The sequence below is a fragment of the Staurois parvus genome, unplaced genomic scaffold, assembly GCF_062004578.1.
Source record: "Staurois parvus isolate SC_StPar_1 unplaced genomic scaffold, SC_StPar_1.0 ptg000275l, whole genome shotgun sequence".
Taxonomy (NCBI): domain Eukaryota; kingdom Metazoa; phylum Chordata; class Amphibia; order Anura; family Ranidae; genus Staurois; species Staurois parvus.
Genome location: NW_028318071.1, coordinates 1,385,801 through 1,398,512, shown reverse-complemented (window position 1 = coordinate 1,398,512; position 12,712 = coordinate 1,385,801). Strand labels below are relative to the sequence as shown.

General features: G+C 42.3%; 1 protein-coding gene and 1 long non-coding RNA gene across 2 annotated transcripts in view; both read left to right on the top strand.

Moving 5' to 3' along the window:
- The window catches only part of PYGM (glycogen phosphorylase, muscle associated), a 580,472-nt gene that overhangs the window by 386,024 nt on the left and 181,736 nt on the right, over nt 1–12,712 (top strand). The window lies entirely within an intron of this gene.
- Nucleotides 9,589–12,712, top strand: part of LOC149459077 (uncharacterized) — a 41,657-nt gene continuing 38,533 nt past the window's right edge. Inside the window, exon 1 of the long non-coding RNA XR_016313353.1 lies at nt 9,589–9,671. This is a non-coding gene — a long non-coding RNA (uncharacterized LOC149459077). The remainder of the gene's footprint in view (nt 9,672–12,712) is intronic.

The window sequence follows — 12,712 nt, the reverse complement described above, 5'->3', positions numbered from 1 at the left end:
GGGGTAACCACATTGCCGCCATAGTTTATGCCTACAATTGCACGACAAATGACGTTACTGGGTACAGACTGATGTTTGTAAGAGAGGCTCGACTGCTAGTTCATTTGGTTTTTGGAACATCTGCTGACCACACATCTCTAGCTTCCTATAAGGGTTATGTGGATTGATTACGGAAGAATTTAAAACAAGCTTATGAGAAGGCAAGAAAATCCACATCGCTCAAGAGCACAGGAATAAAAAACTTTGATCTTAAAGTAAAGGTGCAAGACCTCCAGCCAGGGGACCGTGTCTTGTTGAGGAATTTGATGGGGGTGCTGCATTGCGTGAGTGCTGCGTTGATGAAGTGCGAAGAAGCAGTTAAACACAGCAGTTTAACTAAAGCAGGATAACTCAAGCAGCAGGAAGATACAACAGCAAGAAGCTCTACTGCATGCTGGACAGACTGCAAGCAAACACCCTGGGAAACAAGTCTGAGTCCCACTCCATGTACCGTTTCAATATGTCCCCTCTACTCCTCCTTTTCATATTACTTTCCTGCGTTCCCAAAATCTCATTTCTATATCCCTCTGCTCCACCCCAAAACTTGTACATCTCACCCTCACTGCTACCATCTCCCTACTACTGCTCTCATCACCTCCTGCTGATACTTCACTCTCCTGCTGACCCAAACACCAGGACTGGAAGGTATGTGTGCTCGTGTATATCCCGCTCCAATGTTGTTTTCCTCACCCTTCTTTGTCTCCTGACCTCCCCAAACCCTGGTCCTCCTCTATTTCACCCCCACACCAGGCATCCTCTTTCTTCCGGGAATAGCCGCAATCCCCTCAATTTAATATCGGTCCCCGTGCTCCCTTTTTCATGTGCGCTCTGGAATGCCCGCTCTGTCTGTAATAAGCTCACCTCTGTCCGTGAGCTTTTTGTCTCCCGCTCCCTTAACCTACTAGCAGTTACAGAAACCTGGCTCCAAGCAGCAGATTCTGCTTCCCCCGCAGCACTTTCCTATGGAGGCCTCATCTGAACCCACTCACCCAGACCCAGTGGTCAGAAAGGTGGTGGGGTTGGTTTGCTTCTATCCTCACTGATCACCTTTCAAGTCTTCCCTAACCCTCCCTCTCTATCCTTCTCTTCTTTCGAGACTCACTGCATCTGGCTGTTTTCTCCCATTTCTCTGAGGATTGCAGTGATCTATCGGCCTCCTGTACCCGTGTCCCACTTTCTTGATGATTTCTCCACCTGGCTACCCTACTTTCTCCCCTCTGAACTACCCACTATCATTCTCAGAGATTTTAACATCCATATTAATGTCAACAACCCGGCTACATCCCAACTCTTCAACATAACCTCATCTTTTGCATTAACACAATGTATACAGTCCTCCACTCACTCTGATGGGAATACATTAGACTTTGTTTTCTCCCATCTTTGCACTCCCTACAACTTCACAAACACCCCCTTTCCTCTCTCTGATCACAATCTCATCACCTTCACAGTCTCCTCGTCTTCAAACACCTATCCCTCCAAGCGGCAAACAATTACCCACAGAAACCTTCACAACTTGAACCCTGCTCCTTTCCACTCTGCAACTGACCAACTCTATGACAGAATCTCTCCCCTGTCCTGCCCTGACCTGGCCACTGCTGTCTATAACAGTTCGCTTTCATCCGCATTAGACTCGCTTGCTCCTCTAACAACACGAAGCATTAGGCCACGACCGTTACAACCTTGGCAGACTGACCACACCAGAAATCTTAAATGACATAGTCGTGCGCTGGAGCGATTATGGTGTAAAACCAAATCCCACCAAGCATTCACCCGATATAAATCTGCTTTCTTAACATAAAATTCCTCCCTTCATGCTGCCAAACAAGTCTACTTTGTCACTCTTATAACCCTCCCTAGCGGTCTGATTATGTCCATATTTCTGTGCTCAAAGCGGTACACTTTTTTGCATGGAAATATGTATTTTTTTTATTGTAGGCCTGTAATTTTTAGGAATAACTCTCTGAAATCTGTCCGAACAAGAGTCTAGTAAACATCCCGCGTATGTTAAAATTTGAAACACGAAATCATAAATTATAATTTAATAAATAATCATAAAAAATAATAATATAATAATAATAAATTTAATTCAATAATATAATCAAACCAAAAACACTGAAATTTGAAATATAGCGCCAAGTTCGCACATCACTGAGCAAAGTCGCAAAATCGTTTTCAGTGTCTGATGACGAATTTCCCCACGAATCATCACTCAATTCTGCAAGTGGTTCTAATTTACTATCGCTGTTCTCTAGCTGATCTAAAACCGCTTTTGACCTAAAGGGACGCTTTTTGGACGCCATGGACGTTTCTCAATTACCAGGCAATAAGAACAGTAAAAATGCAGGCAGGGCACAGGACAAAGCACTAGGGACAAAATGTATGTGAAATAGTTTGATACAGTAATGTTTTACTATGTGATTTTAGTGTATTTAGTGAATGTCACTTTTTGTCATTTTCAAATTTCACGCCGTTCCGTCCCCTGTACGTCCCGACGCTCGCAGGGGACGGAACCCAGATGGCAGATGCCGGCATCAGCCGGAGTACATTACAGGGGACACTGCAGGAGGGACATCGCGGGAGCGCAGGACAAGGTAAGTGAACAGATGCCGGAGCAGCGCCGCATGGTAAGCCTGAGTGTAGCTCGGGGTTACCGCTTTTGGTACTGAAACCTTACCCCGAGCTACACTCGGGAATACCGCCAGGGAGGATAATACCTTCTCATCCAGTCCTTGTCGTCTCTTCTCTACTTTTAACTCTCTACTTTCTCCACCTCCACCCAGTACTTCACTCACTGCTCACGAGATTGCAAATCATTTCAAAAACAAGATTGACGCAATTCGTAGGGGCATCGCCAGTGCACAGACATCAATCCCACTTAGCATACCTTATACTAAACCTCCCTCAACACTTTCCTCTTTTGACCTCGCTACTACCAAAGAGGTCACTAAGGTTTTCTCAGAAGACCGTCTCACTACCTGCCCACTGGATCCTGTCCCCTCACAACTACTACGGTCACCCTCTTCTTCCATCCTATGTTCCCTCACTCACATCTTAAATCTTTCCCTCTCTACTGGTGCCTTCCCCTCCCCTCTAAAGCATATGCACATCACTCCCATACTTAAAAAGCCCTCCCTGGACCCCACAAACCTGAACAACTTAAGACCCATCTCCCTGCTGCCATTTACCTCTAAACTCCTAGAACGCTTAGTGTACAATCGCCTGAGCTCCCACCTCACCGACAACAACCTTCTTGACCCTTTACAGTCTGGCTTTCGCTCTCTGCACTCCACTGAAACTGCCCTACTAAAACTCACTAATGATCTACTAACTGCTAAAACCAATGGCCACCACTCCGTACTCTTACTACTTGACCTCTATGCGGCTTTTGATACGGTTGACCATCTCCTCCTCCTCAAAAAACTCCACTCTCTTGGCCTCAGAGACTCTGCTCTCTCCTGGTTCTCCTCCTACCTATCGCAGCACTCTTTCAGTGTTGCCTATAACACGGCCTCCTCCTCCTTATCAGCATAAGGATTAGAAATAGTCATTGTTGATTGAGAGAATGAAATTGGACTTTAACATATTCCTGAGGTACTGGACAGTTTGATTTTTTTTTTTTTAATACTGTTCCAATTCTCCTCAGAAACTTCACCTCAAGCTGAGACCATCCACCTCCTCTAGTAAAAGACTTCAATATGTGGCTCAAAAATAATAAAACTATCATCATGCTTACTGCTTCATTCATTAACCCCTTCACGCCTAAGGGTAAAACAAATCTAAAGGCCTAAGCACAATTCTGCACCGTTGACATGTGATAGCAAAACCGTACATATCATCACAACTACTTTGCACATCCAGGTGGATTATACCTTGATTTTTTCAGGACAAATTGGGCTTTCATTTGGTGGTAAATGGTAATGGATATCTCCTGATTTTTTTTTATTATCAAAGGAAAACTGGCCCAAAATAGTAAAAAAAATCCTTTTTTTTTATTTAGCTATGTGTGTCTTGTTATGACCATAACCTACCACCAAAGAGCAACCCAAAATGAATTCTCCAGCTCTTGATGATCGCAGCGATACCATATATGTGTATGTTATTTGTTGTTTGTACCCGTAGTACAGCCCAGAAACCATAGTGCGCATTTTGTTTTTGTCTTTTTTTTTTTTTACCTAAAACACACTAACACTAACTGACACTGACATTAACACTAACTGACACTGATACCAATTTTTTTTTAAATCTTGACCTTTGACCCTGACTTTTGACCTTGACCCTGACCTAAACACTAACCCTGGCACTGAACTAGATCAAACCTTGATCTAGGTATTTTTTTTTCTTTTATTTTTTTAATATTTATTTATTTATCTTTTTTTTTTTTTAACAAACTTTTTTTTTTTCTTCTCTCTGACAGGAGTTCGAGAGATACAATGTATCTCTCTTCTCCATTCATAGAGAGAGAGAGAAAAAAAACAAGGGGGCCGGGCTGCACAGTGACTGATCACTGTGATAGCCAATCAGAGGCTATCACAGCGATCGTGTGACCCGGGACCGGGAGTCCCGGGTCCCGATCGTTAGAACGGGACCCGGTGCTCTCAGTGACACCGCGGTCTCGGTGCTGGGAGCGCGCTGAGGGGCGCGCTCCCAACACAAAGACAGGTACGCAAATATGCGGCCCCACGGAAAAAAGCCCAGGTCCGTGAGGCCGCATATTTGTGTTACGTCGGCGTCAAGGGGTTAAAAAAAGCTCTTTATCAATAGGTACTTGCTGTAATATATACTCACTTGAGAGGGTTGTACTTTAACATCTGGTGCACCACAGTATAAAACATATGAAAATGTGTTGCCCCTTTAGGATATTTTAGATTGGCAGCGCAGTATAGTAAGCAATGCCTCCACTTTCAGGTATGCATGATGATGTTATAGACTCCGCCCCAGCAGACGTGTGCCAATCTGAAATCTCTTTAAAAGAGAAGTATGGGTTTAAGAAAAAAAGTAACCAATCAGCTTTTAGGTTTTATTGTGAAAGATTAATTGATCAAGCCAAAGTTAGAAGCTGATTGGTTACAATCCACAGCTGCACCAGATTCTGTATGCACCAATTTTAAATCTCCCCTTTGTGTGATGAAATAAACATGTTGGACTTTATTTTTATGTTTTTAACATTCTGGGTCACTTTAATCACGAGGCTTGGTTCACGTCTGTGGCCTCCCCGTGGTCACATTTGCTCTTGCACAATAGCCCATTCATTTGAATGGACTGCTGTACTACAAAAAACGCAGGGCAAAGGTCCCTGCACGTTTTTAGAAAACATGACTCACAAGAAAACCACATAGTGCAGTGCGGTTCCCAGTGTGAGAAACGTGCTGCAGTTTCCAGTGTTTGGGGGCTGCCGCGCATCTCCTAAAATGGAATTGTGTTTTTAGTACGGGAATGCATGCAATTACACGCCTTCCTGCAGTGACCACTAATGTGAACCTAGCCTTAGGGATTATTGTTATATGGAACATATTGTGATTATATTGATTTAAGCAGTGTCACACATAATTTCCAGCACACTGGCTATTTTCTGTTTAAATATGTTAACTGATAATGGGTGATGCAAGCTGTATTGCGCGACACTATTTGAATCATAACTATCTGTTTCGGTGTGGGAACACATGCCAGTACAAGCTGCAGTCAACACATATCAATACATATTTTGAGTGGTGATTATGTTTCTTGTTAATTGTGTAGGGGGTACTTTAATAGTTTTCAGAGCAATGTTATCATTATGAGGGACTTCAATTATCCAGATACTGACTGGGCATACGAAACATCTAGGGCTCGTCATTTCTGAAATGTCTTGCAGGACAATTTTATGTGTCAGAGGCCCCAAAAGGGAATGATGCTCTGCTGCACCTACTAATCACATACAACACAGATCTTTTTTTTTTATTTAAATATTTATTAATTTTCCATATAAAATACATGTTCCATCATTACTCTCATATAGCATACAAAACCATCATTTATATCCCTTTCCATCTTTATTCCCATTGCCCCCCCACCGCCAATCTAATACCCCCACCCACCCTGAAAAAACCTACCCCCACCCCACCCATAAGACCACCCACTCTGCATTTCTCCATTACATCTTTTCTTAAGTATTTTCACATATCCCACTCTACTACTTCATATATTTCACCTTGGACACAAAATCTTCCCATTTTCCCCACCTCCTATAATACAACCCCTTCTTGTCTTCTTGCATATAATACAGTTTCTCCATCCCACATATCTGGTTCACTCTTTCCACCCAATCCTCTTCTCTCGGCACCTCTGAGCTATGCCAAAACTTAGGTATCAGACCCTTTGCCGCATTGAGATAATACCATATACCCGAATCCTTGTATTTGTTCACTGATAGTTCTGTACTATGTAATAGACACAACTCTGGATCCAATCCTATCTTTATCCCAGATATTATCCCAATCAAGTGAACCATTCACATACAACACAGATCTGATCACAGAAGTGATATTAGGGGATAACGTGGGGAACAGAAATCACAGAATAATTATGTTCAACATAAATAGTAGGAAAAGGAGACAAAAAGGACCAATTCTACTGATCTGCAATCCATACTGCACAACACTAAATGGGATCCTAAATTGGATGCTGTAAGAAATTATTCCTGATTCATGAAGTTAAAAAAAGAAAAATCCCAGTTCTACTCCTGTCAATAGATGCTAAAAAAGCCTTTGACAGGGTGGACTACGGTTTTATGAAACCCTGAGACACCTAGGTTTAGGTATTAGGATGATTCATTGGATCACTGCATTTTACCATCACCCAAAATTCGGGTTAATGGAAGTCACTCTCCATCTTTCAAGCTGTTTAATGGCACCCTTGCTGCTCACGATTTGTAAGAGTGTGGATATCAGGGGTGGCAGAATTGGGTAGAGGGAGTATAAAGTTGCTGTGTACATAGATGACATACTCTCATATTTCAAACCCTATGACAATTTTACAGAACATGTTAGATGAATTAAAGCGGTACATGAAACAATCAAATTTTTAAATAAATACAGCTAAGTCAGAGATCCGGCATATACTGTAATCGTGCCACTGAGAGAAGAGCAAGCAATTCAGCCCAAGTTGTCCTTTGTATGGCATAAAAAGGAACTAGGATACATTGGTATAAAATTAACAACAGCTTTAATGGCCCTGTACAGGGCTAACTATATCCCTTTGCTTAACACGATTAAAGAGAATTTAAACTCCTTGAGATATAGGCCTATCACTTGGATAGGTAGAATAAATACATTAAAATGAATATTTTGCCCAAGTTAATATAAACATTTCCAATGCTTTCAATCATTTTCCCCAGGAATATTTTAGAAAATTGAGAATCATCATACTAAAATATTTATGGGCACACAGGCGACCTAGGATTTACTGTGCCGTGCTGGCAATTTTAAAAAGTACCATCATGCATTTACTATTACGCGAATAGCGGATTGGATTCACAATAATGAAGGTAAAAGTTGGGTAAAGTTAGAGCTTGCACAAAGTAAGGTAGTAAGATGGTTTGGATTCCATGGTTGTATTGAGATTTAGCAATTAACACGAATCCACTGATGAGAAATGTTTTCAGACTCTGGGATGGCCTTTGTGGACATTTTCACTAGGAGCAGAATTCACCTTTAAATTCATTGTTAGATACAAACTATTTTAAACCAGGGAAAGAGGATTATTTATATTTTGTTAGATGAGCAAAAGATGTGATACAGTTACATGATGTGATGGCTGGGGATAGATTATGCACTATTCTTTAACTAAAGCAAAAATCAGGTAGTATGTCACTAGACAAATGGAGATTCGCCCAAATACAACATTTTGCACAGACACTGCCAAGGCCATTCTGAGGAAAAGATAGTTTTAGGCCAATAGAGAGGTTGTTTGGTTCCCGCTCTAGTCTCAAGCAAAGTATCTCAAAAGTATATTACATGCTGTTGAAAGAAATTGAGCCTGTTTTTTTTTTTTGCCCCATTTTCGGGAATTTGGAGCAAGACCTGGGAGTCAAATTGGATGAGTCACAGAGAAGGAAGGTCTTAAAACTAGTGTCAATTGATGCAAAGATGACGGAAATGTGTTTTAAGCTTTTTGCTAGGTGGTACGTGATCCCACTGAGGGTGTGGTGGTTTGAAGCAGACATGTCTTCCCTGTGTTGGAGGGGGTGTGACTTGCCCCGAACCTTTGTGCATCCGTGGTGGGATTGTACAAAGATAAAGATATCTATTGAGCCCTGGAGTTATTTATTTCACAACACTTATACATCGATAGCGCAATATAGGACATCTTTAATTCTGCATTTATTAAATGCAGCTAAAAGCCTAAAAATGCCTAAAAACCTAAAAATGCAGCTAAAAGCCTGATTCCCAGGTTCTGGTGAACAGAAACTATCCCTAGTATGAAAGATTGGGCTTTAAAAATTGACCAGGTTGAAGGTCTGTTGAAGAGACAATGTATACAGCAGAGAATTTCCTAGAGAAATATTATGCTGGAAAAAATGGCTGGAATTTAAGAAATCAAGGAGGTATATGGACATGCTTGACATAGGAAATTGAGAATTGACCTGGGAACTGATAATACGGGTGTGTAGGGAATGTGGCATTTGGGAAAGCCTAGGAAAGGAAGGTGAATGGATCTTGGAGGGAGGAGGGGGAGGGAGGGGTCTGTTGTGTTTTTTTTTTTTTTTTTTTTTTTTTTGTGTGATTTAGAGGGTGAAGATTATGGAGAGGGGACTAAAAGTACACCTAGGTGGCTAAATTCTAGTGTAAAAGGGCATATTAATGAGAAAAAAACTCCTTTAAAAAAGACAAGGTTGAGGGGTCACTGTCAGCATTGCATGAATGCAATAAAAAATGTAAGAGCATGATCAGTGCAGCCAAAATAGACTATCAGAGACACATAGCTGAGGAGAGTGGAAAAAAATCCCCCCCAATTTTTTTTATATATACAGTATTAAGAGTAAAAAGATGAGGTCAGAGCAAATTGGCTCCATAAACGATAATCAGGGGAAGTTGGTTACAAGTAAAAAGAAGGCAATTGTACTAAATTCTTCTCAGTTTTTACAAAGGAAAAGGTATAGCAAACAAGACTTTATGGTTAGTAACACAATACAGAATGTACCCTTGTGGCTAATAGAAGCCAGTGTCCAAAAAAGTTTCAAAAACTTAGTTTGAATAAATCATCAGGACCAAATGGCTTACACCCGAGAGTTCTCAAATAATTTAGCCATGTTACAAGCAAATCATTATTCATAGTATTTAAAGACCGCTTAGAAACTAGAAAGGTACCAGCTGATTGGTGAAGGTAGTACCAATATTAAAAAAAGATACCTGGAACCTACAGACCAGTTAGCCTAAAATCAATAGTATGTAAACTATTGGAGGAGATAAAAGACCATATCCAAGAATTTGTTGATGAAAAGGGTATCATTAGTAGTAATCAGCATGGATTCATGAAGGATTGTTCTTGCCAGACTAACCTGTTAACATTCGATGAGGAAGTAAACTGTAATCTGGATAGAGGAATGCCAGTGGACATGCTGCATCTGGATTTCGCCAAAGCGTTTGATACAGGTACCCATAAATGCTTAATTTAAAAATTAAGGACTGTTGGCATTGATGATAGCAATTCTGTTTAATTTGTTCATAAATGATAGAAAAGTTGCTATAAATAGTTCGCCTTAGGCCTGGTTCACACCATTGCAGGTGGATGCGGGTGCAGGAATCTCAATTGTTCCCACTCCCGCAACCACCTGCAGTCAAAACGCGCTGCTTTTCATTCTTTTTTTTTTTATAAAGAATATTTATTGGGTTTATGAGACATACATTGTAGCGAACAAACAGGTGACATATAAAGGATATCATGTCAATGCAGAGCTGTAGAAAATCTACAATCACATTCTACAAGAAAACATTGCATAAGAACATTGAGGTGGTCTTGGATTAGAGAACCCTCAACCCGAAGCAGATGTAGACCAGTATCTGAGGGGTGCTGTGACAAACTAGTGAGCGAAAAATGATCTAAAAGCTAGAAACAAAGAATGATGGAATGAGTGAAGGCGACAAAATGTATGGTGTGGGATTTGTTTCTGGGTATGCAGGGTGCAAAGAGATGTCAGCCGATGTCCACCAAAGACACAAGAAATGGAAATGAAAGATGGAGACAAAAGAAGAGAAGTTATGTACTAGAGTTGAACAAACGGAGGAGAAAACAAAGGGAATAGATAGAGGTTAAAGTAGGAAAAGAAGATGTGAGAGGATAAGGGAGAGGCAGATGAGAAGGCTAAGGCACATGTATTAGAGTAAGGAGGATGATGAGAATAAGGAAGGGGGGGGGGAGAGGAGTAAGCAAACACTACCCGGGGAACCATGTAACCTGAAGGAACAAGAGAGTAGTTGACCTGAAACTGAGTTTGAGTAAATGTAGTCGGATAAGTGGGGGTCAGAGAGCGGGGGTATCCCATGACTGAGTGCTACCAAAGATAAAAAAGAAAGCATGCTCAACTCCTGTTGCATGCTGTAATCATGTGGTGCATTCTGACAACAGATGTACAAATAACATAGTGAAATATATCATACCAAGGGTTCAAACTCCTTCTAGGGAAGGAAAGAGGAGGATCAGGAATGGAGAAGAAGGCAAATGCTAGCGGAAAATGTTATACGTAAAAGAGGTAGCATGACCTGTAAACAACATATGCATACTGTAATTAGAGTAACATTGCATCATTGGAGAGGCTTAGTAAAATAGCCCAAGACTCTGGAATCTTGGAGGAAAATTAGTTTCTACCTGTGCGGAGAGTGACCCAGTGATATATACTGTAGCTTCCACTTCCGGAGGGATTGATCAGATCTGTGGTTGGAGGGTGAGGAAATTAGGTTGAGCCTGTCTAGGCAAAGGAGAGAGTTAAGATCTTGCTTTAGGTCCGTTAAAGTTGGAGGATAGTTGGAGACCCATTTCTTCAATATGGCCCTTCTTGCTACCAACAGACAGGTGGATAGCCATAGTTTATTTCTGAGAGTTGTTAGCTGAGAGGGATTGTAGCCGTATTAGTGCATTTGCTACAGAATCAATTGAGTACTGTCCATGATACTTTTTTTATTTGCACTAACATACAATTTTGAGGACAAGCGTTTGGGGTATGTCCCCTTCTTCAAGGTATAGTACTGCTTGGAAATTGAAGAAGGGGACATACCCCGAAAGCTTGTCCTCAAAATTGTATGTTAGTGCAAATAAAAAAAGTATCACGGACAGTACTCAATTGTTTCTGTAGCTGAGAAGGAGAAATTCCTGTACCTGATTGTTCCATCCTGGTCAGTTGGAAAGTGGTGACAAAAGATATAAAGGTGATCACTTGCTTCCAGAAGACAGATATGGGCGGGCAGAGCCAAAATCTGTGATGTAATCAAGGTTTAAGATAACTGCAAAACGGACATGTGGACACAGCAGGTGTAACGGACCACCTGACAGCACGTCTATCAGTCCCCTGATAGAGCCTCCCCAGAGTGCGGAGTCTAAGTACCGGAACCCTTGTTCACCAGGGCCCCTGATGGTGGGGATGGACTTGGAGTGTTCCGGGACCAGGTCGCAGCTACCGGGTATCTCTACCAGTGGTAGAGGAGTCTGCCAGAGGCTCTGTGGGTTAAGAGTCTGATGTGAGGGAGCCCGGGGATCCCTGAGGGATGGATGGATGGATGAGCAAGATCAGAGTCAAACAGGCCGTGTCGGTAACTAGCGGGTCGGTGCGGTACAAGACGGTAGGCAAGGGATAGTCGGGTCAATACCAGAAGATCAGATCTATAAGGGAGCATCCAGGAGCAGAGTCAGGCAAGCCAAGGGGTCAGGACAGGAGAAGGCAACAAGGTCAGACAATCCAGATCAGAGTACTCACAACACAGGCAACAGGATACGCAAAGACCATTCGGCAACAAGTGTCTGTGCAGGGCTGGTTTAAGTAGCCCGCCCTGCACCTGACAGGCGCAGCCTAGGTCCTAGTGCCTGCCCAGTACTGTCATAGACGACGGGTGCGCCTAGGTCCTAGTGCCCTGCTGCCTGCATGTCTTGACAGACACCTACGCATGTGTAGAACCATGCATCGCGATGGTCCCTGACATTGCCCCCCCATGGGCATCCTCCGGGTGCCCAACTGATCTCTCCTCTGTGGATGGCTACAATGGAACTCCCGGATGAGTCTAGGGGCATGGACATTTTGGGCTGGTTCCCAAGAGTTCTCCTCTGGACCATAGCCTTTCCACTTAATCAAGAACTGGGTCTGGCCTCCCCTCCTTCGACAATTTAGAATTGCTTCCACTTCAAATTCCTCTTGGTCCTCAACAGTAATGGCTTCAGGGGGTCTGGATTCCCGGTCCGGAAATGGATCTGAGACCACCGGTTTCAGCAATGAAACATGGAACACCGGGTGAATCTTAAAGGTTTCTGGAAGGACAAGCTCATATGTCACTTTAACCATTCGTTTGACCTGAAAGGGTCCTAAAAATTTTGGTCCTAGCTTCTTCGAGGGACAAAGTAGTTTCAGGTTAGTTGTTGCTAGCCAGACCTTATCCCCTGGTTGCAGCACTAGTTCTCTCCTTCGCTTCTTGTCAAACATCTCTTTATC